General features: G+C 41.6%; 1 protein-coding gene and 1 pseudogene across 5 annotated transcripts in view; both read left to right on the forward strand.

The window, feature by feature from the left end:
• LOC121434631 (disks large-associated protein 1) overlaps nt 1-26,490 on the forward strand; it is a 684,271-nt gene that overhangs the window by 186,728 nt on the left and 471,053 nt on the right. The window contains exon 3 of one of the 5 annotated variants that reach the window (XM_041633553.1): nt 2,247-2,296. The exons of the other annotated variants lie outside the window; for them this stretch is intronic. The gene's annotated coding sequence lies outside the window, so the exon portion shown is untranslated. The remainder of the gene's footprint in view (nt 1-2,246; nt 2,297-26,490) is intronic. 5 annotated transcript variants of the gene reach the window in all.
• On the forward strand, nt 9,255-16,682 carry LOC121434650 (annotated as a pseudogene).

Raw genomic sequence — 26,490 nt, forward strand, 5'->3', positions numbered from 1 at the left:
TGCCAATTTCTATCCTTAAGGTAGAATGTGCAGGCTAGTGCTCTAAGTGTAGAAAGAATGGAAGTCACAGAATGCATTTTCTGGAGGTCTTGGCATGCCACTTTGGACTCTTCTCTAAGGATGTTCCCATTTCCCTCAAAGGAGAAGGATGGCATCAATCTGGGCCAGGTCCCTTGAGAGGCTTTATCCTTTCCAGAAGTTGCCTTTGAAACATTGCTTTGATAGTTACATATCTGGGTTTCTGAGATTTCAAGTTTTTGAAGATGGTTCAGTACCACATGTAACACCTTGTAGAGTAAAAGGGCTGGTGCTGGGAAGGGACAGAAGACGGTGACAAGTCATAGGCAAATCCACTGCAGGGTTTTAAAGCAGCTGTGATTCCCTCAAAGATGCCCAACATTTCATCCTTATGTTAGAACTAGAGGAATAATCAAGTGTATGGAAAGAGACATGTAAATATCTACTTATCTGCAACACATACATGCACAAGTAGACACTGCTCCATTTGGACAGTGTGTAATTAAAGCAAATAGATAAAGGATGTTACAAGTGCACCGTGCCATATCTTTAAATGGTGCATTTGTGCGTGGTATCTAACAGGTTAACTCTGGGATGGATTGTGAGCATGGACATCGTCCCTGTATCACTGAGTAGATGAGTTTGTACAATGCTGAGGTTTCTACTGCTACGCTTAGGGGCACTACAAAGTCATCTCAGAGACAGAGTGTTTAATAATGGTAGAGAGACCCATTCTCTCCATCTTCGCTGGGGCTTTTATTTATTTTGCAATATGCCTTTCCAACCTGACCCAAGAGAGGATTCACTTCACAGAACTACGGCTGTGTCCCTGCTCGACACGGGCTTCGCCAGCCAGGTGCTTGGGATAGCAAACTTCCATCCATGAGCAGGGACCAGCTGTGCTGGGATTGATTCCTTCCACAGACGAAAACAAAAATGAAAGCCAGAACTAGGTCAGAAAACTGCCTCCCTCATCAACTCCTGCTAGCTCCAGCTTGTGTCCTCATTTCCTTCATTGCTGACGCCTGTGTCCCCTGTCCTCTGTGGTCCCAGTCATGTGACCACAGTCACACTGGCTGGGTAGAAGTTTGTAAGCATTCTCCCTGTGTCCACTCTGCTTTGGAATGGTTGTTGGTTCCAGATTAAGGCATCCAGAGCAGCAAAGCAATCCTTGGCCGAGAAATGTGGTGGTCGGCATCTACTCTCACTGTTCTAGATTCTTTGGTTTTAGCCCTTTCTTCAACATCCCTGTGATGGGAACTTATGCCCCATGTCCTAAACTATTTCATGTCTGGACTGATGGGTTTATTGTTATCCACTGCTCAGCTCTGCTGGGGTTAGCACACTCTCCTGGCCAACCATGTGTATGTAAAGCTGACTCTCCAGACTCCACTATCCCCAGCCCTGTATGCACAGCTAGATACCAGGCCTGTGTGGATCTCAGCCATCCACAGTGATACAAGGGGAAATTAGCCTTCTGTCCCTAGTACTAGAACGCCCTTTTCCTATGATGATTTTCTCTGCGTCTGATAGGACTTGGCTCAGGCATCCATTCTCCGTGGGTTCCCCCATGGTTGCTCCTCTTATCCCTGGGATAGGATGCATGTCCTTTCTCAATACTTCAGAAGTTCTGTCACATATTTCAAGCATGCTCAACTATGTGTTACAATTATCTAGATGTGTATCTGTTACCCACTTCCCCTAGTCTGTGAGCCTCCCATGACTTACGAAATGCCTAGTACTACATGCAAGCTTTTAATTTTTTCAGTGAGTGAATGAATCTCAGACTTATGTTTCTGCATCCTGTATCTGTAGTGACTAATCTTCTGCCTTATATACTAACCCTCCAGGTCCTTCCCTCTCGGCCACTTCTGTTTACTGGCTGCTGTACTTAAACTATGACATCTGACCACCAGCTAGACCTAATGTTTGTGTTGCTTATTAGTTCTGGCTAGTTGTATATGGTCTTCAAGGAAATCCATTAAAGTTTCTACTTTTTTTTTTGATTTTTGAGACAGGGTTTCTCTGTAGATTTTTGGTTCCTGTTTTGGAACTAGCTCTGTAGACCAGGCTGGCCTCCAACCCACAGAGATCCGCCTGTCTCTGCCTCACGCGTGCTGGGATTAAAGGTGTGTGCCACCACCGCTCGGCCAGTCTCTACTGTTTTTGACAATGGCTGGAACCCTGGGACAGATATATAGCTTTTCTTTTTTTTTTTTTTCTTCCAGCCAGGAAATAATGTTATTCTCATAAACTGAACACTGGAGAGAAGAGCCAGGTACATCAACCTTCCTTCTTTATAGAAAAGTAGAAAAGCATGAATGAATTGCCTTTAATACTGTTAATTATGATTAATGAGTTGGTGAAATATTTTATTGTGAAGGATTTCTGTGACTCCCAGACCATTGTTTCAAAAATGAACCGAGGATGGTATCAGCTACAAGCTGCCTGGATTGAAAGCTGTTCTGAACCTAGTGAGTCAGAGGCACTGACCCATCATTATGTCACAGTCTGACATACTATAGTGTTCTTTCCCTTGACATATCAAAATTTATTATTCAGAATGATTTAAAGCTGGTAAGAGATACATTCCTGCTTTTAGAGACAGAACATGGTGCAGGAGACTTGTCTGTATTCTATCAATCATGTTTTAAATAAACTCTGTTTGGCCAGGCAGGAAGTATAGGCGGGTCAACCAGACAGGAAATAGAGGCGGGGCGATGAGAACAGGAGAATGCTGGGAAGGAGGAAGTCCTTTTTTTCACATTCTTGTCCAGACCACCCAAGAAACAGGATGTGAACTGCCCGCTGAGAAAGGTACCAAGCCATGTCGCTAACATATACTAGAATAATGGGCTATATAATTTATAAGAGCTAATACGAAGCGTGAGCTAATGGGCCAACCAGTTTATAACCTATGTAGACCTGTGTGTGATTTTCTTTGGGACTTGCTGGCTGTGGGGTACCGGGTGGGACAGAAACCCCAACAAGCTTGTCCTCATGTTACAAGAACACTTATCCAACCATTTTCCCTGATAGCACTGCCTCCTTGTGGGGTCTTTGTAGGATCTCATCAGCAAAGATTCCGATCGTGTGCACTGTTCTGTGTTGCCCCAAATCTCTGTGCGAAGTTGAGGTCAGAGGGAGGGTGTCTCACAAGGGTCTGTGCGCCTCATTTTTTCTATGCGCAGAGTAGTTGCTGACCAACTGGTAGCCAGGTTTCCATAACTCTTTCAGCCTCGGTCTGTTCAGTCGACAGCCCCAACTGCCTCCGTGAAGATGAAAGAGCAGGTCAGCGTTTCTAAATGACTGGACATTTAGAATCTCATAGTGAGAAGGAAATGAGCACCCGGGAGGAGAGTCCTTTTTTAGATTTTCCTGCCAGACCATCATTTCTGTCCTACATTCCGAGTGTGTTCTAATAAACATCCTTTCTCTTCTTCCTGCTCCTCTTCTGTGCTTCCTTATACAGTCAGGGTCAACAGAAGGACCTGCCTCTCCCACCTACTGGACATGTGGCTTCCTTTGTGTACATTCAAATCCACAGTCAGCTTTATCCTCTGACCCCCAGAATCCCCGCACATGGGATATACAGAGAGGAGGAACCTAGACTCTGACCTTCTCAGTCACTAAAGCTCACAGCATCCTTCTGGACCCGCTTCCTGCGTAGACTGCTACCCAAACTGCTTGCCTCTCACTTCCCATGTTGCCACAAGGGAGAAGGGGACAGATGTTTTCAATAACATTTATTAGTGTGAACCTGACATGCAGACAGAGGGGAGAAAAGGAGACAGAAAAAAAAAAAAGCTGGGATGAGTTCTCTGCATGGTCCTGCTCTTTGAATTCAGGAGAAAATGACCCAGTGGAAACAGTGGGCAATGACGCTACCATTTCCTGAGTTTTTCTCTTATCGAGAGAAATATTCAGACCTTGCTGCCTTGAACACTGATCTTGATTTTACCTGCCTATCATTATGCTACCAACACTACAGATTTATGACTGCCAGTGATGTCTAGGTGGTTCAAACCAAGAATAAGCTGTGGGCAGAGATTCTGTAAAATCAAGAGGGATGTACAATTCCCTCTTCCATATTGCTTTTCTGTCATGGGCTTGTTTAGGTACAGAATCCTGCTGTCTGTCTCCTTAGGAGAAACCTTCTAACTCCAGCCTTTCCACCAGGCTGATGTCTCTGACGACCTGTAACGATTTAATTGAATGCTGTAATGTATTTAGTAGCATCTCATTGCTCTTTTTAACACGTGCGACCGTGACTATATGAGCAATTGGGCCTGAATTTCATGGGTGCTTTTCAAACAATGGACAGTGTTTAAAGGTCTCTTAGTAAATAGCATTATAATTAATCTTCATTGGCTTTCATTTTTGATAAATTTTATCTTCAAAATAATACTGATTTACATGGACTTTTTAAATTAAGTGACAAGTACAGTCTCTGTTTTGAACTCAGCAAGCCCCTTCTGCTCTTAAAAGGTTGTCTTTTTGTGGATGTTTCCTCACACAATAATGTTTTTTTTTTAAATCTCAAAGAGAAATATTTAAACTTCAGTCATTGTATCAAAGAAAGAAGAAGTTCAGATGTCAAGTAATTTTACCAGTGGACATATTTATATGTAGGACGATGTCTTATTTCATCTGTAGTCTTACCAAAAGCACAAATTTCACCATGCTCTTAGCAAATTAAAATATACAAAGAAACATTTTGCAAATTAATAATGATAAAGACTTCTATGGGAAGATGTACTACTATCCCAGACAGAAAATAAACATGTTTTTTAAAAGACTGCTCTCCATATCCTTGTAGAGGGTTAAACCCAAGTTTTCACATGTGTTAGACAAGTGTTGTGTGTAGGCAGAGTTCCTCTGTGTCACGGAAGTTACTCCCAAATCACCACATGGAAACTTCTTATTAATTATAAATATTCGGCCAATAGCTCAGGCTTGTTACTAGCTAACTCTTACAACTTTTAATGTAACTTATTTATATTACTATATATTCTGTCATGTGGCGTTAACTCACTTTCATTTTCCAACTCCTGTTTTCTCTCTGTGTCTTCTGGCGACCCCTCTGACTCTTCTCTTCTTCCCCCCAGTTACCTTAGTCCTGTTCTCCTGCCTAACCTTATCCTGTCCAGCTGCTGGCTGGTCAGCTTCTTTATTAAAGCAATCACAGCAACATATATTCACACAGTGTAAAGGACTATTCCACAGCTGTACTTCTGACCTCCACCTCCAGCCCCCTAGGTACTTTTTCTAGTGCAAGTTAGAAATAAAGGTTGTGGGTTTTCATACTGCAGAGAACAGTGGAGCTGTTTTCCAGGGACAGCATCATGCCCTTGTCACGCCACCAGCCTTAGAAAGATAGCATTACTCTGGCCATACTCCTAAATGAAGAGCTACAGGCAATTAGTGGGTACTGGGACAGAGGGAATCAGTCGATCCAGGGATGAGCCGGCTGGTACATTACTCACCCCCAAGAGATTAGTCCTAAACACATTTACAGAAGAGCACTACTTAGGGAGCAGTGAGGAGCACTCACCCACTCAGGGACATTAGGAGGGTGTGGCTCATCCTATATTCCCAGCATTCTGACTGGGACAATAAGTTCACTTTGGGGATGAAGGACTACCACTAATTCCTCTTGTCCTTCAGCCCCATTCCATTCCGGGCAGCTATAAAAAAAGACATCATGTTCTCTTTTCCTTCAACTCATCCCCGTTTATAAGATATAAGTTCTCCCTAGGAATAGCATCCCAAGAATATGGAGGCCTGGTCACCCCCCCAGGCTTTACCTCCAGAAAGGACACTAAGAAAACAGAGCACACACATTCTTGCTCACATGCATACACATACACACACACACATGCACACACACACACACACACACACACGCACCTCCTACATCAGAGACTACTTCTGGGAAAAGCAAGCCTCAATGTCCTTCTCATAGCACTGGGAAATGGTGTAGAGGAGAAATGTTGCCTAGGAGAGGAGGCAGGTCTCAAGGATAAACTCCACAGCTCTGCCAGAGGGAACTCACTTTATTTAGAGCATGGAGAACTCCATGCCCAAGGATATTGTCAAAAGAGGTGAACATCTTGGTGGGGAGCAATAAAGGAGGCACTCAAGGCTTTGTTGGTGTTAGCAGCAGCAAACAGCAGGTCACCCAGGGAGAGAGCAGTGGAAGGGAGAAGGAGCACCCCTAGGATCCTGCACCCCTGGTGCTCTGAAGGCTGTTTGCAGTCCTAGGCTGGACTCATAGAGGTGACCAGAACACAGTGCGAGCAAACCTGAGAGTCCGTCTAGACCACACACGTGTCAGTCAGCAGAGGGTGGGTGCTCCCTGGTGATGGAGACTATCACCAAAATCTAAGGCATTAGCTACTCCTAGCCAGAGGCAGCTTGTAGGAAAGAAAATGAAGAAGCAAGCTCATGCGTGCCTGAAGGTCTGTAGTCATGCATTGTGTAGGACCGTGCATTCCGGGGGGGGGGGGGGGGTGATGCCAAAATTTCAACTTAGTAGTGAAAAGGGGAAATCCAAGCTAGTACTCCCTGACAGGAAGTAGAGGTGAACCCAGAACTATCTAAACTGTGACAACGGCTAGTATGCCGTGCATAAGTCAAACTACAGTGCATGTCAAGTGTGGTGACCAAGGATAAATCTCTAGGGAGCCAAACTACAAGATAGGAACAAGCTGGGTATTGTGGAGCACAGCAGGTATCCTAGCACTTGGCCAGCAGAGACAAGCAAATCACAAGTTCCAGGACAGCCTGTACTCCATAGCAAAATACTGGGTCAAAAGAAAAGATAGAAGCCTGTAAGCAACAGGCTACCTGCTAGGGCCAGGGAATGGGCATCCAGCCACTGAACACATAAACTACAGAGACAACACTACCAAGCCAATAGAATAGAGAAGAGGGGAAAGGGTCTGCTACAATGTATTATATCAAAAAGTAAAGAAAAAAAGGCCAAGCTTTCAACAAAAGTTAAAGACATGCAAAGAAACAGGGAAGTAGGGCCCTGTACTGATACTAAATTCGCCATTACAGAGTACCAGAGAGTGAGTGTCTTAAAGAGTGAAAACTGTTTCCTTAAAATTCCAGAGAGTAGGGCAGAAGAGATGGTTCACCCCTTAAAAGCTGGGCTCACCATCAAAACTTCAAAATTCTGGATACTATCCTTACAAAACTAAAATGTCACTACTGTTTCCTTATAAAACCTTACCTTTTTCACCGCCCTCAAATGTCTTCATGTGGTCTTCCCTTTGTCTCACTGGGCAAGAGACCAAGCCAATGGCTTCCTGTTTCCTTAGTTACCTCCTTAAAGACCCTGGCTACAAATACAGTTGCATTCTGAGATACTGAAAATAAGTACTTTAGCACCTAAGTTTTGGTCTGATGTAGTTCTACTTATACGAGATTCAACAGGAAGTTTGAGCTGCCAAAAGATGGAAAAGTTCAAAAGAAATCTGCAAAGATTACATAGTCATTTAATAATAAAAAAGATGAGGAAAAACGAAGTGGTTAGAGAAACACAGGACATCATTTGTCATACCTGGGAACACATAGAGAAGTTCCAGGAAGACAGGACAAGGAAGGAGAAAATGTTTAAGGCTGCAGTAAAAACTTTTTAAGTTTCATGACCTACATAGCCAAGAAGTACAGTCAGCTCCAAATAAGAAGCAGGGAGAAATCTACCACTGGACACATTATCAAAATGATCAAAGACAAAGAGAAGCCACCAAGGGAAAGATGAGTCATCGCTGCCAAGAGAACTTGGGAGTATTAACAGCTGACCTCTTCCTGACAACTGAGGCCACGTGCAGGTGGCACAGCCACAGAGCCAAAAGTGGAAAACATCGAGCGAGAATCTAGGCAGATTCTGCCTGTGAAAAATGAGGGCAAAACAGAAACATTCCCAGCTTTTAAAACGCTGTTTGTTGACCTGACTCAAGGAAATCTTGAGCCACACAACCCTGGCATGTGCCTCACCTCTTCTGATCCTGGAAGCTAAGTAGGGCTAAGCCTGGTCGGTTCCTGAGTGGGAGAAATACTAACAGGCAAAGATGTTCAGACTCAAAATCACGTTTCTAATCTCCAGGGGGAACAGAAAGAATACTGATGAGGGTGTTTATGTAGATAAATTTTTCAAAAGGCAATTTAGTTGAAACTGTTATTCTGTAGTTTAAAGGAGAAATTGCATAAAACATACCTATCATATCGTTAAGTTTGTAGCAGTAATAATTAAATAAATCGTCATTAATGGAGAAAGAATTAGGAGAGGACAAAGGATGGGATTGATGTAGATACAGTGCTAATGTATGACTTTCCAAAAGAATTTTTTAAAATATTTTTTGTTAGATTGACAGAACATGGAGAGAAGCGAAGGTTTACTGGAGTAGGAAAACATGAGGTGGTCATGTGATTGCTTATTTCCACAGAAATGGGGACACTTACAGCTGCTGTTTCAGAAAGTTCAGTTGAAGTATTTCCTTTCCTCTCTGCATCTTGAAATACAGAAGACTTACAAACTGAGAGTTGTAACAATGTTGTATTGATTTGCAGTGTGTGTAGCCTGATATCTGCGACATCCATAACAACCAGAGAGTTTCAGTTCCGTGACCAAACTCAGGAAAGGGGACAAGCGGGTGACAGGGACCGTCCTTCATAAGCTTCTCTCTCTGCTTCCTTTATCTCCAGCTTCCCAATGATCCATTAGCTGACCCACAGACATGATTAGGTCTTTAGATGGTTGCATGAGAAGCCCCTCCCTCAAACCTATGAAAACTCAAGGTGAAAACTCAGAAAGAGATGTTGTTAGCGTGCTACAGTGTCTCCTTTTCCTTTTCCATATATTTCCAGTGTTTGAGGAAAATAGTAACAAACATAGATATCAAATGGAAGCCTTAGAAAGTTAAAAAGAAGTAGACCGGTCGAATTCCATTGACTAAGTGAGGTCAGGTGTCCTTGCGCATGCCATTACACGAATTCCTGTTGTAGCCAAAGAGAGAGAAGCCTTTGTTTTTAGTACCCTGTTGAGAAATAATTCTCCTCCCATACAGTTCTCCCATTTACAGTGTGTGTATAGTTCAGTGTCTCTTCGTTTGTTCATTCACTCAGCATCCGTCACTGCAAACTAAATTTCATCTCCCTGGCAACCAACCCTGAAATCCCTTTATTTATCATGGCAAAGCACAAGTCATGCTAATCCATGTGGGGCCATGGGGACAGAGCAAACAGGGAAGAGAGTGGAGCAGAAGTGGCGAAGGGAGCTGTGTGTTCTCTGCAGACCACGCCGGACCCCTGGGCTTCGGCTGGAAGGCAGATACCTTGGAAAAAGCTTTTCCCTGGTACATTTCGCTTGTGGAAAATTCACTGTGTGGTTCCATTTAAGCCTAATGGGCGAGCCAGACCCCATAACAAGACTGAATTGTGAATTACGATCCTCACCACAGCCATCTCCCCAGCCATTCCAAAGGGGGCCGAGGGAGAATGGGAGCTCAGTGTGTGTTTTGCCTCAGCAGAGAGGCTGTTGTAATCAAGTGGCTCTGTGTTTTAGCTAGGCAATTTTAGAACAAATACTTGATTTTAAAATGCCTGTGTGGCCTTCTTTCATGTTCTTCTTTTGAAGTTTCAGAGAGCGAAGTGTGTTTCGGAGGAAAAAAGCTTGTGCAATTTACCTTAATATAATCGGGATGTGAGTAGAGTGTCCCTAGCAGCAAATAACTGTATCAAAACCCTCGTGTCCATTCTTTTCGTGGGTGACAGACTCTGGATCTATGCTGACCAAACGGGGATGAAGTAACACTAGTCACGACCAGCTTGTATCTTGCTGTGAATTTATCTGGAAAAATTTCCACGTGACTTGTTAAATATGTTCCTCTGGTCTTTAAAATCTGAGTAAATATCTGTTTCAAAACTGATCAATCGATCTCTGTCTCTGTCTCTCTCTCTTTCTCTCTGTATCTATCTATCTATCTATCTATCATCTCTCGTGTGTGTGTGTGTGTGTGTGTGTGTGTGTGTGCGTGCGTGTGTGAAGTAAAAGCAGGTAGGTTTTGTTTTGAGTTTTGTCAGCAAAGATAAGCAGTGCTTTGTCGGATGCATGGCTTTCGGATCCTCTGCTCCCTCTGCTGGCTGAAGAGAAATACTGCTGCCCATTTCCTGGGTGGCAGACAAACCCCTAGATGAAATGCAAAAGCAATCTTTAAAATTTCTGGAGAAGAGGGGAAAGAGTGAGAGTATGAGCAAAGGGGTCAAGATCAGCATAGGTACACCCACTGAAACAGTTTGTCTGAGCTAATAGGAGCTCACCAACTCCTGCCGGACAAGGAAGGAACCAGCATAAGTCCAGACTAGTCCCTCTGAATGTGGCTGACAGTTGTATGACTGGGGCAGACTGCAGGAACACTGACAGTGGCACCAGGATTTATCCTTACTGCTTGTATTGGCTTTTTGGAAACCAATTCTCCTTGAATGGATATCTTGCTCAGCCTAGATATAGTAGGGAGGGCCTTGGACCTTCTTCAAAGCAATGTGTTTTACCCTCTCTCGGGGTAGGGGGTGGAGGGGATGGGAGGAGGGGAGGGAGTGGGAACTGGGATTGGTATGTAGAATGAAAAAAGATAGTTTTTTCTTTAAAAAAAAATTTTAAAGGAAAGGACAAAAATTCTGAAGACAAATGCAAATCCTCTACTCGATTCTCTTCTTGGCCTCCTCCAGTACAAGCAGGATGTGAAGAGGTGGCACACGCAGGGGTGCAGATGCCACAGCAGACAGGGCAGTCTTGGTCTCAGTCATAGACCACCAGCTTCTCTCCCAAAGGACACAGGTTCAATACCAGCACCCACATGGTGGATCCAAACCATCTGTAACTCCAGACCTAGGGCATCCTGTGCCATCTTCCGACCTCCACAGGCACACACATGTTGCACAGACATACGACTAGACAAAACCACACGCATGTAGAAAAACTAATAGTAATTGTTTAAAGAATGGAAGACAGAAACAGGGAGTGGAAACACATTAGAAAAGCTTCTATTTGCCCCATGAGAACAATTTGAGCTTGAAAGTGGGAACTTGAACAAGACAATAGCAACAGAATGCCAACCACTTGAGAGAGGTTGGTCACACTGAAACTTTACACTCTCAGCAGGTTTCAGACTGTCCATCTAAGAGGGTGTTAGCAAGGATCACCATTCTCAACTTCCACAGGGTCTTAGGGGGCCTCCTGAGAACACACCCTGCATAGCAAGAAGATCACTTGTAAGAGTAGCAATGCTGTGTCTCCTGTGTCAGTTAGGTCTCAAGGGACTGAAGGAGTCATTGTCTTCAGTTTCATACACTGGTGACCCCACAAGGCTCCAGTGGATAGTGCCAAAGCAGTGGTCAAGGGTGGCCTCAGAATCACAAAACCAAACCAAATGTCATGAATCTAAGAAAGGAGATGGACTTTAATCCCAACACTTGGGAGACAGAGACAAGTGTATCTCTGTGAGTTTGAGGCCAGCCTTGTCTACAGAGAAAGTTCCAGGACAAGCTCCAAAGCTAAAGAGAAACCTTGTCTTGAAAAAGAAAGAGAGAGAGAGAGAGAGAGAGAGAGAGAGAGAGAGAGAGAGAAAGCATTAAGAGGAGGAAGGAAGGGAGGGAGGGAGGGAAGAAAGAAGGAAAGAAGGAAAGAAGGGGAAAAGAGGAGGTTAGTTGGGCAAAGAAAGTAAAGATGGGGGAATGGAAACAATCAGAATTCATTAGGTACATTTACACAATTGTCAAAGAACAAACTAATTGCATAGTTGCCAGGAGGGTATGCTGTGGGAGTCTCCCTGCTGAGACAAGAACGATGAGTCTCATGGCACCAGAGCCTCTCAGACTAAGTTCCTCTGCCTGGGAAGGTCTTCAGAGGGCCTGTCCCTCGTGGATCTCTCCTCTTGAGCATAACTCTTAGAGCCAGGCCCCTGACTGAGAATTGAACTTAGGCTCAGAGCTGGAGTCTGAAGACATCTGACTTCCATCTCTAAAGAGAGCAGGAATGGCCAGGAGCCAATTGAGACGCAGATGCCTGTGGAAGCTGAACTGGAGAAAAACCTATGCACACTCATTTTTGTACACTCGGGTGGGCCCTGTTGGGTTGGGAGTGTTTGTATGCAAATGAGTCGTAAACTATGAGCAACCAGGAGAGAACTGTCAAACCTGGAGGAGAGAGGAGAGATCCAAGCTGCTGGAAGTGTTCACAGCTTATCACCTTGGCTTCCATGGCAGGGATAGATAAGCAGTTGTCTAAAGAATACTTTAGGATGGATTGCACCAGGTAGTCTTGTGTGTTTCCAGTTGCTGAAATCCGTGATGTTTTTCTGTGACTGTCCCAGTGCTGTCGGCTGACAGTCTCATTAGGGCAATCCAGGCTTTAGATCATAGTTGCACATGTCACATGCAGCTTGTGTCTGGCTTCAGTTGCACGTGGGGCTTTTCAGTCCAGCCAGGTTTTTAAGCTTCATTCCCACCTAGTTCCTGGCTGCTGCTGTCATGTCAACTCGGGCCCCTTACATCACTATCGATATTATCACCAAGCAAACAGCCACCTGCTGCTGCTTTAGAGGGGAGAAAGCTAGGCTTTAACTTCACAACTCATTTTTATTTAATGGCTTACGGCTTATGTTAGTTTTCTGATGCTATGACAAAACACCTGAGATGAACAGTTTTTTAAAAAAAAAAAGATATGTTTTGGCTCACAGTTTCAGAAGTTTCTATCCATGGTCATTGCCCCCACTGTTTTGGGACCATGATAGGTGTACCTGGAGGTTTCTTGTCCTGCCTGGTGCCACGGCTACTTTAAAATACCACTTGGGGGCTTGATATTAATTATATAGTTTGACCTATTAGCTCAGGCTTATTATTAACTGGTTCTTACAACTTAAATTAACCTGTTTTTATTAGTTTATATTTTACCATAAGGCTCGTGGCTTGTTATCTCACATCTTACCTCTCCTGTGGCTGCTGGCATCTCCCTTGACTCTACCTTCTTTCTTCCTGTATCAGTTTGGCTTTTCTGCCTAGCTATATTCTGCCCTGTCATAGGCCAAAGCAGCTACTTTATTAACCAGTGGTAATAAAACATATCCACATCATACAGATGGGCATCCCATATCAGATAGGAATCACAATGGGATTGTATGATACAGTCTCGCTCCTTACTTTATGATAGCCAGGAAGCAAAACAGAGAAGGAAGCCAGCTTCCCGATATTCCCATGATAGCATCATGGACTCAGTTTCATCCACTGGGCCTCTGTCCCAGTAGTGCTGTAGGCTAGAAAATGTCCTTCAGTGGGACATTTTCCACTCAAACCTTAAACTGGCTTCTGTTGCCTGGTATAGTATCACATGCCTCCAATCTCAGCACTTAGGAGGCAGATGCAGACAGACCTCTGAGTTCAAGGCCAGCATGGTCCACAAAATGAATTCCAGGAGAGCCAGGGCTATACAGAAAAACCCTGTCCTGAAGAAGAAGAAAAAAAGATAACTTCTGTCCCTTCCCTGGATTCTGGATATTAGGACTATAGAGGCAATATAAATTTTTAGAAATAGATTGTATGAGCCGGGCCGTGGTGGCGCACGCCTTTAATCCCAGCACTCGGGAGGCAGAGGCAGGCAGATCTCTGTGAGTTCGAGACCAGCCTGGTCTACAAGAGCTAGTTCTAGGACAGGCTCCAAAACCACAGAGAAACCCTGTCTCGAAAAACCAAAAAAAAAAAAAAATATATAGATTGTATGTATTGTATGTATTTTAAATAGTAATGTACTTTTTACAAGTTATGCGTTTAAAGATTGGATTAAAAAAGTAAGTTTTAGTCATGAAATTAGTGATAAATTTGTATGACTCTAGGCAACATTGCTAAAAGCATCAAAAATACTTAATATTTTAAGGTATAGTCTAAATTTAAAATTTCATTGAAACTCATTTTTCTTCCTCTGAAGTCAAAATAGAATTTTACCTCTCCTTTTGTTAAGTTGCATTTGTACGCTCTAAAATCCTCAAATATGTGTGACACTGGGTTTTCCCTTGTCTGTTTCCCTGCATCATGTCAGAGCTTGAGGGAAGACTCATCACATGAGATCATGAGCTAAGATTGGATGCTTGATGGACCTTGCTTGGTCTGTGCTTTGCCTCATCCAGTTTTGGGTCATTGGAGATGGATGCCCCCTACTGAGCATTTGTCCACTCCTGACAGCTTGGCCTTATTTTAGAACACTAACTATATTCCTCAATAAGACACAGTCTTTATGGGTCACATACCATGCATGTACCCACACATTGTATATAGGCACATTTTATATAGGCATATTATTTTAAAATCACAGCACTTAGCCCCGGGAAGTGTGTGTCTTGCACATGTGCATAAATTCCATGAGTAAATGTGATCCAAGTCTCAGGTATTTCTATTGGTTTCTTTTTGTTGATGATGTTATTCCTTTTTAAATTTTATTTATTTATTCATTTTTGCCTGATTCACTGTCATTGAAGGTATTTACAGCATGCAATGTGCTATTTTGAAGCATGTAGACGTGGACACTGTAAACTTACCAGATACATGTCTACCACCTCAAATACATACTGCCCCTTTCAGGCTATTTCAGTGTTATGGTGGTTCCTTTTGCTGGAAGTTAATACAGAGGTAGGAGTCTTGTCAGCCAAAGCTAAGAGAATTGGAGTGGGTCAGAACTGTTGTGAGAGCCACAGAAACACACTTGCTGCTCCTTTTCCTGGAGAAGAAATGAGAGAACATTGGCAGAGTTGTGAAGACTAAGAGCTTGTTATTCTATCCTTATTTCCATATTAACATATTATTAGACTAGGGGATGCAAGAGGGGGGATACAATACCATACATGTATGTTGTCTTAAAATAGGATGTTTTAGAAAATTAATGTTGCCACAAAAATACTAGTGACTTTGAATACTTCAAAAATGTAAAAGTATGAGGTGGAAATAATCAAAGTGCAAAAGTAAACAATATTATTATGCCCTGAAGAAGGATGGCCCCCATTGACTCATTTGTTCAAAAGCTTCACAAAGCAAGTGGCACTATTAGTAGATGTGGCCTTCTTAAGAGTGTGTGTGGCCTTGTTGGAGGAAGTGTGTCACTGTGGGGGTGGGCTTTGAGGTCTCCTATGTTCAAGCTACACTCAGTGTCACAGTTCACTTCCTATCGCCTGCTTGTCAAGATGAGGAACTCCCAGCTCCTTCTCCAGCAGCACGCCTGCCAGAGCACCACCATGTCCCACCATGACAATAATGGACTCAACCTCTGAAACTGTAAGCCAACCCCAATTAAATGTTTTCCTTTATGAGAGTTGCTGAGGTTATGGTGTCTTTTTACAGCAATAGAAACCCTAATTAAGACAGCTATAGAATGAACAATGAATCAAAGCCTGAGGCTTTCAAGCAGCCCTTGAGATTTTTAGTGAGACTGATCAAAGGGAAAGACCCATGACTATCGAACAGTGTTAGAAATTAGGAAAGGACAGTTACAGCCAAGGGGCTTGCTGCATAGGGATATTCTGCACACATTTGGATGAGTGTGTGCATCCATTCTCTTTTAAAAATAGATACAGTACAAAATTGGCTAAGGAAAATAAATTTTTCGAGACAGGGTCTTTCTATGTAAGTAATAGAAATTACTAGAAATACTCTCAATGTGAAATGCTAAAAAAAATGTGATGCTCAGCTAGATGAGAGAAAGTGATAAGTCATACTCCCTTGTAAATACGGACATACAATTCCTGAATAAATAATTAGTGGTTAAAACACATAACTCTGAAGAGTTGAACATGTAGAATAAGCATGCTGTATACTAACCATGTAAACCAGCTCAATTCAAAATAGCTATTAAAGCCACTATCGATCTTAAAACAGAGGAAAATGTATGATTTTATTCAGAAAAAAGTATTAATGAGATATAAAGCTCATTAAAGATTTTCAAAGCCATAGAAAACGGCAGAGGATGTTTCCTTCAGCCTGCTATTAAAACGGCTATTAAAACATAATCGATGTTGAGGAAATATCAATACAAGAATGCACTTTGGTTGTATGCTGTGCAAGCTGTTTTCTACACTAGGTATGTTCTTAAGTATAAAATGTGTTGTAACAGAGAAGAGCCAACTTTCATTTTTTAAGATGATGGAGTCTTCTATTTGGAATTAAAGGTGAACAACAAACAATTAGAAATAATAAATATTCGATCATACTGCCCAGGAATAAAATCAGTAGAAATAAGTGTTTTTTGTCAGAGACGGGAGCAGCACAGTAGAGGTGGGAGTGATCTCTGAGCAAAACCTCCACAGTGAGGCTCCTCAGTAAGCCCAGGAGGAAGTGCAGAACCAGGAGGGGGAAGAGGAATGCAACACAGGTCCCTTCTCGCTGCTCATGTCGTCGTCAAGAACAACCGACGGGTGCTCGTTAACTGTCCCAACAAGAAGCTACTGGGACACTGCAGCCTGGTGCCAGAGAAGGTGAAGGAGGTGTGGACCGATGTCCCCAGGCACAGCAAGGGCAAGTCCGAGCCTGTCGAGAAGGACTACTGCATCTCCAAGGTGTTCCTGCACAGGCACTCAGTCATGGAGGTGCTGCGAAACCTGCTCACTGTGGGCAAATAGAGGCCTCATCCCTCTATGAGAACCTGTTCCCTGCCCTGCCGAGCCCTACGTAATGGGAGGGAAATAAAACACTGTGGGTTTTGTTTGAAAAAGAAAATATTATTGCCATAGTGGCTGGTTTCATAAACCATCTCAAAAAAAGGCCTGCAAACACATTTATTTCCCAGACACATCGCTGGCACTCTCAGAATTAAACAAAAGGCCTAACTTTTGTTTTGTTTTGTTGTTTTGATTTGGTTTTTCGAGACAGGATTTTTCTGTGTATCAGCCCTAGCTATCTGGAACTCACTCTGTAGACCAAGCTGGCGTTGAACTCATGGAGATTCACCTGCCTCTGCCTCCCGAATCCTGAGATTAAAGGTGTGCGCCACCATGCCTGGCTTAACTCATTTTTAAGTACACCAGTTCTAAAGTTATTTTGTAAATTTAACAAAATCCGGCTCTTAAGAGTCAGAAGGAATATGTATTGCCTATAATATTTTCACCTAAAAATCACCTGCTGTGTGTGTGAGAAGAGCCGTGGTTCTTACAGGAGAAGGAAAAAATAACGTGGAGACACTTTCCACACCAGGTCTCACAATATCCAGATTGCTCTCGGAGGCTCTGACGTTTCCCTTGGACCACTTCCCACCTGCTCCCACCAAGTGTGTTGTAAGCTGAGGACTAAGGCAGGATCTCCTGGAGTGGCGCTGACGCTGGAGTGTGTGCAGCCAGAACTCTTTCCTGTTTCTCTTAACTTCTACAGAGGCCCAGTGAAGGGAAGAATGGCCGTGGCTGCAGTGGAGCAGGACGTATTTGGGGGGGAGGGGAGGGGCGCTTGCCCCCAAAGGAAGCAGAGAGTAGATCTGTTGATCCCAGAGGCATGGCACAAGAACTTCAGTTTCTCAGTAGTGCAGATCTCTCTCCTCCTGAGAGAGAAAGTGGAAGGTAGGACAGCCTGGTAAATCTCACTGCTAAAACAGGAGCCGACACTGTTGAAAGGGTCGCCCAGTTCAGAGAGTTTAGATAGGAACATAGCACCCACTGGAGAATCTTAACCCATGCTCCTCCCACATTAAGGACGGTGAGCCCAGGCTACCCTGACAACACAGTAGAATAGCTTAAAGGGGGAGAGGTATTTTCCCTTACACCACAGGTCTGAATTTTAATCTGTGTTATTCAGTGGCTTTTATCTTCAAAATTATCCTGGTCCTCGCCACCAGGTCTGGGTTTTAGCTTGTGGGTGAGAGGTGGGAGAATGGAGGAGATGCCCGCTGCCTCGAGGCTCTGACTCCTGGAAACAGGCATCTGGTGGAGTTTGTTGGTGAGAACTTGGTCACATCTGTCTGAAAATAATTCTGGAGAGTATGACCTAGTCAAACCACCACAGGTGAGGAAGGGGAAGCTTCTGCTTTTGTCCCTGGACTTGGCATTGTGGCTAAGGATGCCTTATGAACACCCCTGCAAACTGTTAGGAGACATACATGAGGAAGCTCATGGGCACACAATAGTAATGGAAAAGAACAAAAAGCACAAAACACAGGAAAGCACAAATGCCCAGACGCAGAAGAGCAGAATTTATCAGGTTTATTCACACACAGGAACGAAAACAATAAAATCAGTAGTCACAGTTGGGAGGGGTCATACAAGATGCTTCTTGGTAGCATTAATGTTAGCCAGATGGTAGACACTTGAGTTCTTGCTCATATATACATTGTATATTCATGTGTACTTAACATCCAACACAAAAGTGCAAGCTGAGTAAGTCTTACCTCCAATGCTTTGGAACAAAAGTACTTTAAACTTTACACTTTGTTTGACTTCCTGACGGCTTATAAGCTACGAATGAGATGGAAGTTCTGGAGCATAGAACCCTTTTATGTTCCATACGCACATTGTTCTCATAGCCTGAAGGCAATTTCATTTGTAATTTAATTTTGTGCACTTGCGCCTTCTCTGTGACCTGATGTTAGGTGGAGAATTTCTAATTGTAGCACCATATCAATGCTCAGCAATTTTTGGATTAAAACACATAGGAGTTTAGACTGAGAATGGTTGATCTCATAAAATGGCAGGTGCATTCCAGCGCATGTGTTTGTCTTGTAGGAATGAGGCACCCCTTTTGATGTGACTTTGAAGACATCTTCACAGGGTATCATGTGGTGAAGTCCCGACTTAAACGTGGGTGGCCCTATCATGGATGGAGGTCCTGAATTGAATAAAAAGAAGGAAGTGAGCAGGCCATGTAAACACAGGCATTCTCTTTTCTCTGATTCCTGGTTTATTGAGATGCAAGAGGAGTCCCCACTGCATGTCTCCACTTCCATGGAACCTGCTTTCATGTCTTTGCTACCATGACAGCTGCATCCACAAACCAGGAAACAGAATGAATCCTTCCCCCTCTGAGTCGCTTTGCCAGGAATGTGATCAGAGCAATGAAGGAAGTCATTAATACGCTGCCATTCCCCGGTGGTCAAGTAGTAGGTACTGGTCCCCGGGTGAGAATTTTTCACTCAAGGAGTTCTTAAGAACAAAGGAAAAGGGGAAAGAGGGGAGGAACAGAGGTAGGAAATGAGGAAGGAAAGGGAGGAAGGAAGGAAGAGGAGGAAAGAATATCTCTTGGAAATTGTGATAATTAAATGTGATTACATTCAAGCTCCAAGTATACTAGCAAATGAGATTGCTAAAGTAACCTTTTGTGTGTTAAAACTGTATGCACATTTGACTTTTCATATCTGTGGCTTTTGCACCTGTGAATTCAACAAGCCATGGGTTTAAACATAGTTAAGTCTGCAGTGGGTGCATCTGTAGGGAACATGCATGGAGTTTTTCATTATCCCCTATATATGACAATATAACAGACATCTACACGGTATTTATGTTGTATTAAGTATTATAAATAATTTAGACAAGATTAAAATACATGAGAAAATATGCCTCGCTTATATATAAATATTACATAATGTTTTGGAAGGAATTTGAGCATCTGCAGATTTAGGGCAGCTTAAGGGGCTTCTGAAGCCGAAACCCCAAGGGTAGTGTATGTGTTCACAAATGAATAAGCACTTATAAAGGTACAGTATATTTATGTATATCAGATTTCTGTTCATCTATAAATATGTATTTGCATTAGGAAACAGTAGAAAAATAAACAAGAAGCTAGTTAAACAGAGTAACAGGGGACAATAAAGCCAATGCTAGAAGCAAGACATTTAGTGTTTTATCTTTTAATGTGGTTTTGATTTCTGTCAGCATATAAACGCACATCCTAGTTCTTAAAGTGTAGAAAAAGTAAATCTAAACAATCAATAAACAAAACCATATTTATATTTTATAAGAAAGAAGAAGTTTCCTGGAAAAAAAACAGAAGAAAAATCCAGAAGACATAAAGGGGGGAAAAGTCTACACATTGATATCATCAATATTTCAAATCTCTACTATTTACAACCCACATAAGTGCAGTTGGAAAACAAATTAACAACAGACCCAGGTGTTTGTAAATCATTCAAAGACACAGAACTATCAGCACCTGTAAGGAATCACTTTATGTAAATAAGGGAACAAATGATGTAACAACAAATTTGAGCAAAGTATATAAATAATTCCAAAGTGAAGAAAGAAATCCAGTTGGCAAGGGAGACTTTTGTTGACTGTTTGTTCTATACTTTCTAATTTTGGTAACATTTGATGATAATGTCTTACTACTAAAATTCAGTTATCTTGAAAAGAGAGAGAGAAAGATGAGAACAGACTGGCAGAAAAGAAGCCATGATACCTTCACTTGAAGCCCGGCCTCATCAATGAGGATGTAGGGTAACTCCAGACTCAGAGACACCGAGCACAGACAGGACCATGAAGCTTTCTGGACTGACTCATGATGAGACAGATGGGAAGACATGGAGATGTTGAGATGTGCAGCTGCCCCCCTTAACTTAGTGTCTTAGTGGACCAAACCTCGTAGCTTGAGGTGGCCCATCAACATCTGTGACCCCTCTAATTATCCTTGTTCTTCAGATCTCTGTCTTACTGCTGTTGATTCAAGCATTGAGAAGCTCTCGTTTATAAATACTTAAAAATGAATAGGCTTACTTCAGTTTCTTTCTCCATGAATGCAGTCTTAAAGATTACCAAGCTCTTATAGTCCTTCTATTCCCATTTCCCCTGATGTTGTCTGAGTCTTGGGCGTAGTTATTGCATTGTAGATATGTCAGCTGTGGTTAGACTCTCCATAGTCTGTTGTTTCCTGCACTGTGGCCAGATGTGTATTTCTGCAAGTCTGTATCCACTGTGGAAAGAAGCTCTTTGATGAGGTGAGAGCTATACTTACCTTGGGTATGAGGGTAAGTTTACAGAATGGGGTTAGAGACCATACTTGTCTTTGAATGTGGCAGTAGTAGGTTTTCTTCTGAGATACATGACCTCACCTGCTACTAATAGTTAGCGTGGTTTAGACTACCAGGCATGAATTCCCTGGTACCAGAACATCTATTGCTGTGAGACAGTATGTTTTCTATTTGACAAAGAAGCTGAACCTGTGAAATCTCAAAAATAGCCACCTAAACATGATCTACAAAATGATGACATAAGTTGATAGTCCAACACTGACGGGGGAAATTTCACATGACCCCATATCTAGATGAATGGCCGGTGAGAGGAGAATCAATCCTATCCAAAGCTGAGCTCCCTGATAAATTATGAAATTCCACAAGGTCATCCTGTAACACATATACATACACTAAATAGGCCCGGTAGGTTCTGGAGGGATGTGAGTGTGTGTCTGTGTATGTGTGTGTGTAGCATGTCTGTGTTTGTATGTATATATGTATTCATGTGTATGTATTCATATGCCACAATAATTTTAAAAGAAGTTACTAATTTTAGAAGTGGTATGTCTTTAGAAAGACTAGAATGATTTCTAACTACTAGCATGGTTTCTGTGGGGGTGCACATGTATGCATGTGTGTGTGTTTGTATATCACACAATTTTAAAAGAAGTTATTCATAAATGGAGACTGTGCTTTTGTATTCTGACCACCCAAACCAGAATAATCACACTCAAACAATATTAATTACAACACTGTTTGGCCAACAGCTCAGTGTTCCTAGCTACCTCTTACATCTTCAATTAACCCATTTCTATAATTTTATATTTTTCCACGAGGCTTGTGGTTTGTGCTTCTTGGGTGGCTACGTGGTGACTCCATGGCTCTGCCTTCAGTTTAGTTTTCCCATCTTGCTATATTCTGCCCTGTCATAGGCCAAGGCAGCTTCTTCATTAACCAATGGTAATAAAACATATTCATAGCATACAGAGGGAAATCTCAAATCATCTCCCCTTTTCTGCCTAAATAAAAAGGAAAGTTTTAACTAAGTAATTTGACATAGTAGAATTACATATTTTAAAAAGGTATCAAGCAAGAATTGTGGTTACAATATTCAGTCTCTTTGTACCTGGAAAAATTAAAGAAAATATTCTATCATCTATTTTATCTTTGTGAATCTAAAGTTTCATATGTAATTTTCTTTTGTCATCACTAAACAAAGCTATAATTATAACTGTCTAGTCTTCAACTCCATCAAAACCTCCAAAGGATATATATATATATATATATATATATATATATATATATATAATATTACCCCCAAGTAAACAGGAAGTGCATTATAAGCAACTTCTAAAACTAGAATTGACATAGACATCTCGCTACCTGAACAGTCATCCAAAGTTCTTCTGTAGCATTAGGGCATCCATCTTCAGCCTACAGGCCCATAGTATCTGGCAGATTTTCCATGAAGCAGGAAATTTGAAAGACTATTTTGCCTATATTGGCAGTTTGTCAGTTACTTTCTTCTGTATACTGAAGAATGTCTGGCAGACTCTTTCATGAAGCAGGAACCCTGAAGGACCATCTCACCTTTAGGCAAGTTCAGCAGTCCTCTCTCTGTGGGTACTGCATGCCCAGTGAAGCAGTCCAGGCATGAGCAGTTTCTTGCCCAAATAGCTAATACACTCCAAAAGGAGCCTCTTTGATGCCTGTCATCCTCTTGAAGTAATTGTGGCTGCCAGGAGCAGATGTGTTTCACTGTAAGAAAAGTCTAAGTTTTAAAGCCTTTTAAATCCCATGTTCTGTAGTTCTTTGGAGTATTGAAGATTATCTATTTAACTGAAATATATCTAACTGTATATCTAGAAAACATAACTAACATGACTGGAAGTTTGATTATTATAGATGATTATCTATTAGTCTGTATTTCTTAATTATCTATTACATTTTAAATCAGTTGCATAAGCATAATACCTTAAACAAGAGTAGATATATGTATATATATATATATATATATATGCATGTATATATAGTGTAACAAAATTGACCGTAAATTTGTATCCATTGACCAAAATCCATAACAATGTATTCATTTCTATATCATACCTTCTTTTTTATAGACAGTGATTGACTGTTAACATTAACCATTTCTACCCAATCCCTTTTAAATGAAAACAAACATTTATAAACAATCATATTGGGAATGTTGGCATAGTTTTCTCCAAACTGCTTTCTACTGTTTGTTGGGTAAAGTATTTTTAGGATACACAGAGATCTTTGGCGGGGGGGCGGGGGGGGTCTTGTTCCATCAAACCACATTAGCCTGGAAAGAATTCACATATTCTCATCCTCTGTAAAAACAAAAGCAGAACTTCTTTTTCAAAGTAACATATCCTTAGGCTCAAATTTTGAAGTCAAGATGCCTTCAAAATATATATGTTAAAACCATATATATTTAGCCGCTCCCAGGATCAAATGTTTTTCAGCAGTTAACTCATTAACAGTCAAAAAAATCCAAAGAAAACACAGTGAGATACACATAATCTAGAATTTCATTGTATTTTCCATCTTTTACTCTATATTAAATTAATATTTATTTTATTATCTTTACTCCTTTAATTTCTGAGTGTCTGTACTCTTTCTTCTCTCTCTCCTAAGCCCGTGTACATTTATCCAACACCGTGACCCATTCAGCAGTCTTTTTTGTCTGAATCTGTCTTACTGTATACCTGACCAGGAGAGTTTTTTTTTAAAATGCCAAGCAGCTTTGCCTTTTGGTCTGCCCCATCCAAGATGGGGAAAGTATGTTCACCGCTTCTGCATGCCATGCTCACCGCCCAAGCTCCATGTACACAGCAGGTCTATGTCACCATTAAGGAACTTGGAACACCCTGCTCACAAACCCAATTTAAGTGCTCTGTAGCAGGACCTCCTGAAAGAATGAGAGCTTTTCATGCAATGAGTATGAACCAGGAAACCATCTCTTAAAGAAGCAGTATCTCTGCTTGTGGCCAGCAAACAAAGCATATCTGAAAAAATGTGGTAACCAAGAAGCTGCAGTTGACTCCAGTTTTTGTGGGTCTAGAAACACTTTTTTAGGCTCTATGTGGTGTATCTTGCCTAACGTTGGGCACCATTTTGTAAACAGAGACTGCTCTTTTCATTTCCTAGCTACCCAAACCCAAATAATCCCAGAACAAACTATGTTAATTACAACACTGTCTGGTCAATGGCCGGGGAGTATTCCTAGCTACCTCTTACATCTTAAATTAACCCATTTCTGTGATTTTATATTTTACCACACGGCTTGTGGTTTGTTACCTCATATTCTTGGGCGGCTAAATGACTACTCTCGGACTCTGCCTTCTTTCCCCCAGCATTCAGTTTAGTTTTCCTGCCTAGATATATTCTGTCCTATCACAGGCCAAAGTAGCTTCTTTATTAACCAGTGGTAATAAAACATATTCATAGCTTATAGAGGGGACTGCCACAGCAGTTATTAATTTTAGAAGGTGTGGGGGAGGCACAAGAGGAAAAGGGAGGACCATAAAAAATATGAATACAATACAAATATAGGAAATTCTCAAAAACATTAATGTTTAAGTATTAATTTTTAAATTTTTAAGTAGTTATCAAGATCACCAAAGTTTTCACTTGCTTATAATAGAATAATCATTTCGTAGCCTCATGTAAACCTTATCTGTCATGAGATATCCAATGAATCTCTGGGTTTCTGAATATGGATGAGGCTACATTCTGTCTGCATATTTTCATACTATAGAGAGACAGCATTCTAAGAAAACACTTGACTCCAGCAAGGAAATAAGTGAAAATGATGTGTAGAATTCTGCTGAGAGGTTAATGTAGCTCGACAAACTGGGTATCAAAAACATCAGTTTCTTTAGGATTCAACTCTAGGTTAGCTTTACATATGTGGTCATTGGCTAGAAAAAAACATGTATCCTGGCAGGTTATGTAGCCTCTAATTTCAAGTACTAGATTCTGTGGGGCAGCTCTGGTGTTGAAGCAATATATTGAGTAAAAATTTTATGAGGTTTTTCATTGCATGCCAGTTATTCTAAGTTATTCTAAGTGCTATCATTTCCACTGCAAATGTAGGCATGGATGGGGAAAGCACCTTAGAGGAGTTGAAATAATTTACAGAGCTGGCAGTTCAAACTAATGTAGCACCTACCCCAAGATGGCTTATACCAAACCCAGCTTCCTTAGGGCCTAGAGTTCATGTGTAGACTTCTGCCCCTGGTACATGCGAAAATCACTTTCCTTCTCTGAACATCACAGGCTCTTTGGTGTCATCAAACAAAGCAATGAAAAACTGTAAAGCACTGTGAATGCCTGCTGTGGGAACTTAAATCTGAATTATTTTCCGTGTATCACATTGCTAGTTTCTTGTTGTTCTTGCCCCAACCATCCCTAACATTTTCCCCTACTTTTCATACTTCTGTATTTTGGTAATTATCTCCATTTCTTGGAATTAAAATATTGTACTTTCTCTCCCCGCCCTTGCCCACTGTTTGGTCTCCATGTCCCATGTGTTCTTTTTCTAACACAACTGCACCTCTCCTTTCCTTCTAAGTCCTTTTGCCATAAATGAACTGCAGTACAAACTTCTGATACATCTCATTAGGGAACAGTCATTTCCCAGTTAACCAACTCCATTTTGTCTTGGGTATTGTAACCTTTTCTTATCATTTACATCACTAGGTGGCATAATAAGTATTTGCTGATGGATTTGCATTATGAAGTGAGAACCTTCTGACATGTTCCCTAACTTAAATACTCTGGACTTTCTAGTGTTCTTGTTTCCTTCTGTTTTTTTTTGTTTGTTTGTTTGTTTGTTTGGGTTTTTTTTTTTTTGGTTTTTCGAGACAGGGTTTTTCTGTGGCTTTGGAGCCTGTCCTGGAACTAGCTCTGTAGACCAGGCTGGTCTCGAACTCACAGAGATCCTCCTGCCTCTGCCTCCCGAGTGCTGGGATTAAAGGCATGCGCCACCATCACCCAGCTTCCTTTTGGTTTTTGATACCAAGTCTGTAATAGCCATTGACTATATATTGAGCCTTGAAGTAATGCTACAGTGATTAATGTTGACATCTTCCTCTGTAGAAAAATGTGTCGTTGTCTTTATTGATGCTGAGTGAGTTTTGATATATTGTGAGGAAATAGACCAATCTGAATTTTTTGTTGAAATATTTAAAACTTCTGGTTTTTTAAGCAAGAATAATGTCCTGTGTCATGCTTCAAAGGCATAAGCAGGAAATTTGTCAACGTATTGTTATCCTTAACCAGAGCTTCTGTATCCATAACCAACTCTTGAATCTCTCTACATAAAAGGTATGCTGTTGTAACTTTGGGAAATAAGCATGTAAATCATTAAATTCCTGCCTGTGAGAAGCCTGGCATCAGAGGAAGAGAGTCATCATATCTACTACATAAAGTATCGTATGTTTACACCACGTATCATATGATTACACAAAATGTCCTAT

This window comes from Microtus oregoni, unplaced genomic scaffold (genome assembly GCF_018167655.1).
Source record: "Microtus oregoni isolate MIOR12 unplaced genomic scaffold, Mior012 000044F_ref0000062, whole genome shotgun sequence".
In the NCBI taxonomy this organism is placed as follows: Eukaryota; Metazoa; Chordata; class Mammalia; order Rodentia; family Cricetidae; genus Microtus; species Microtus oregoni.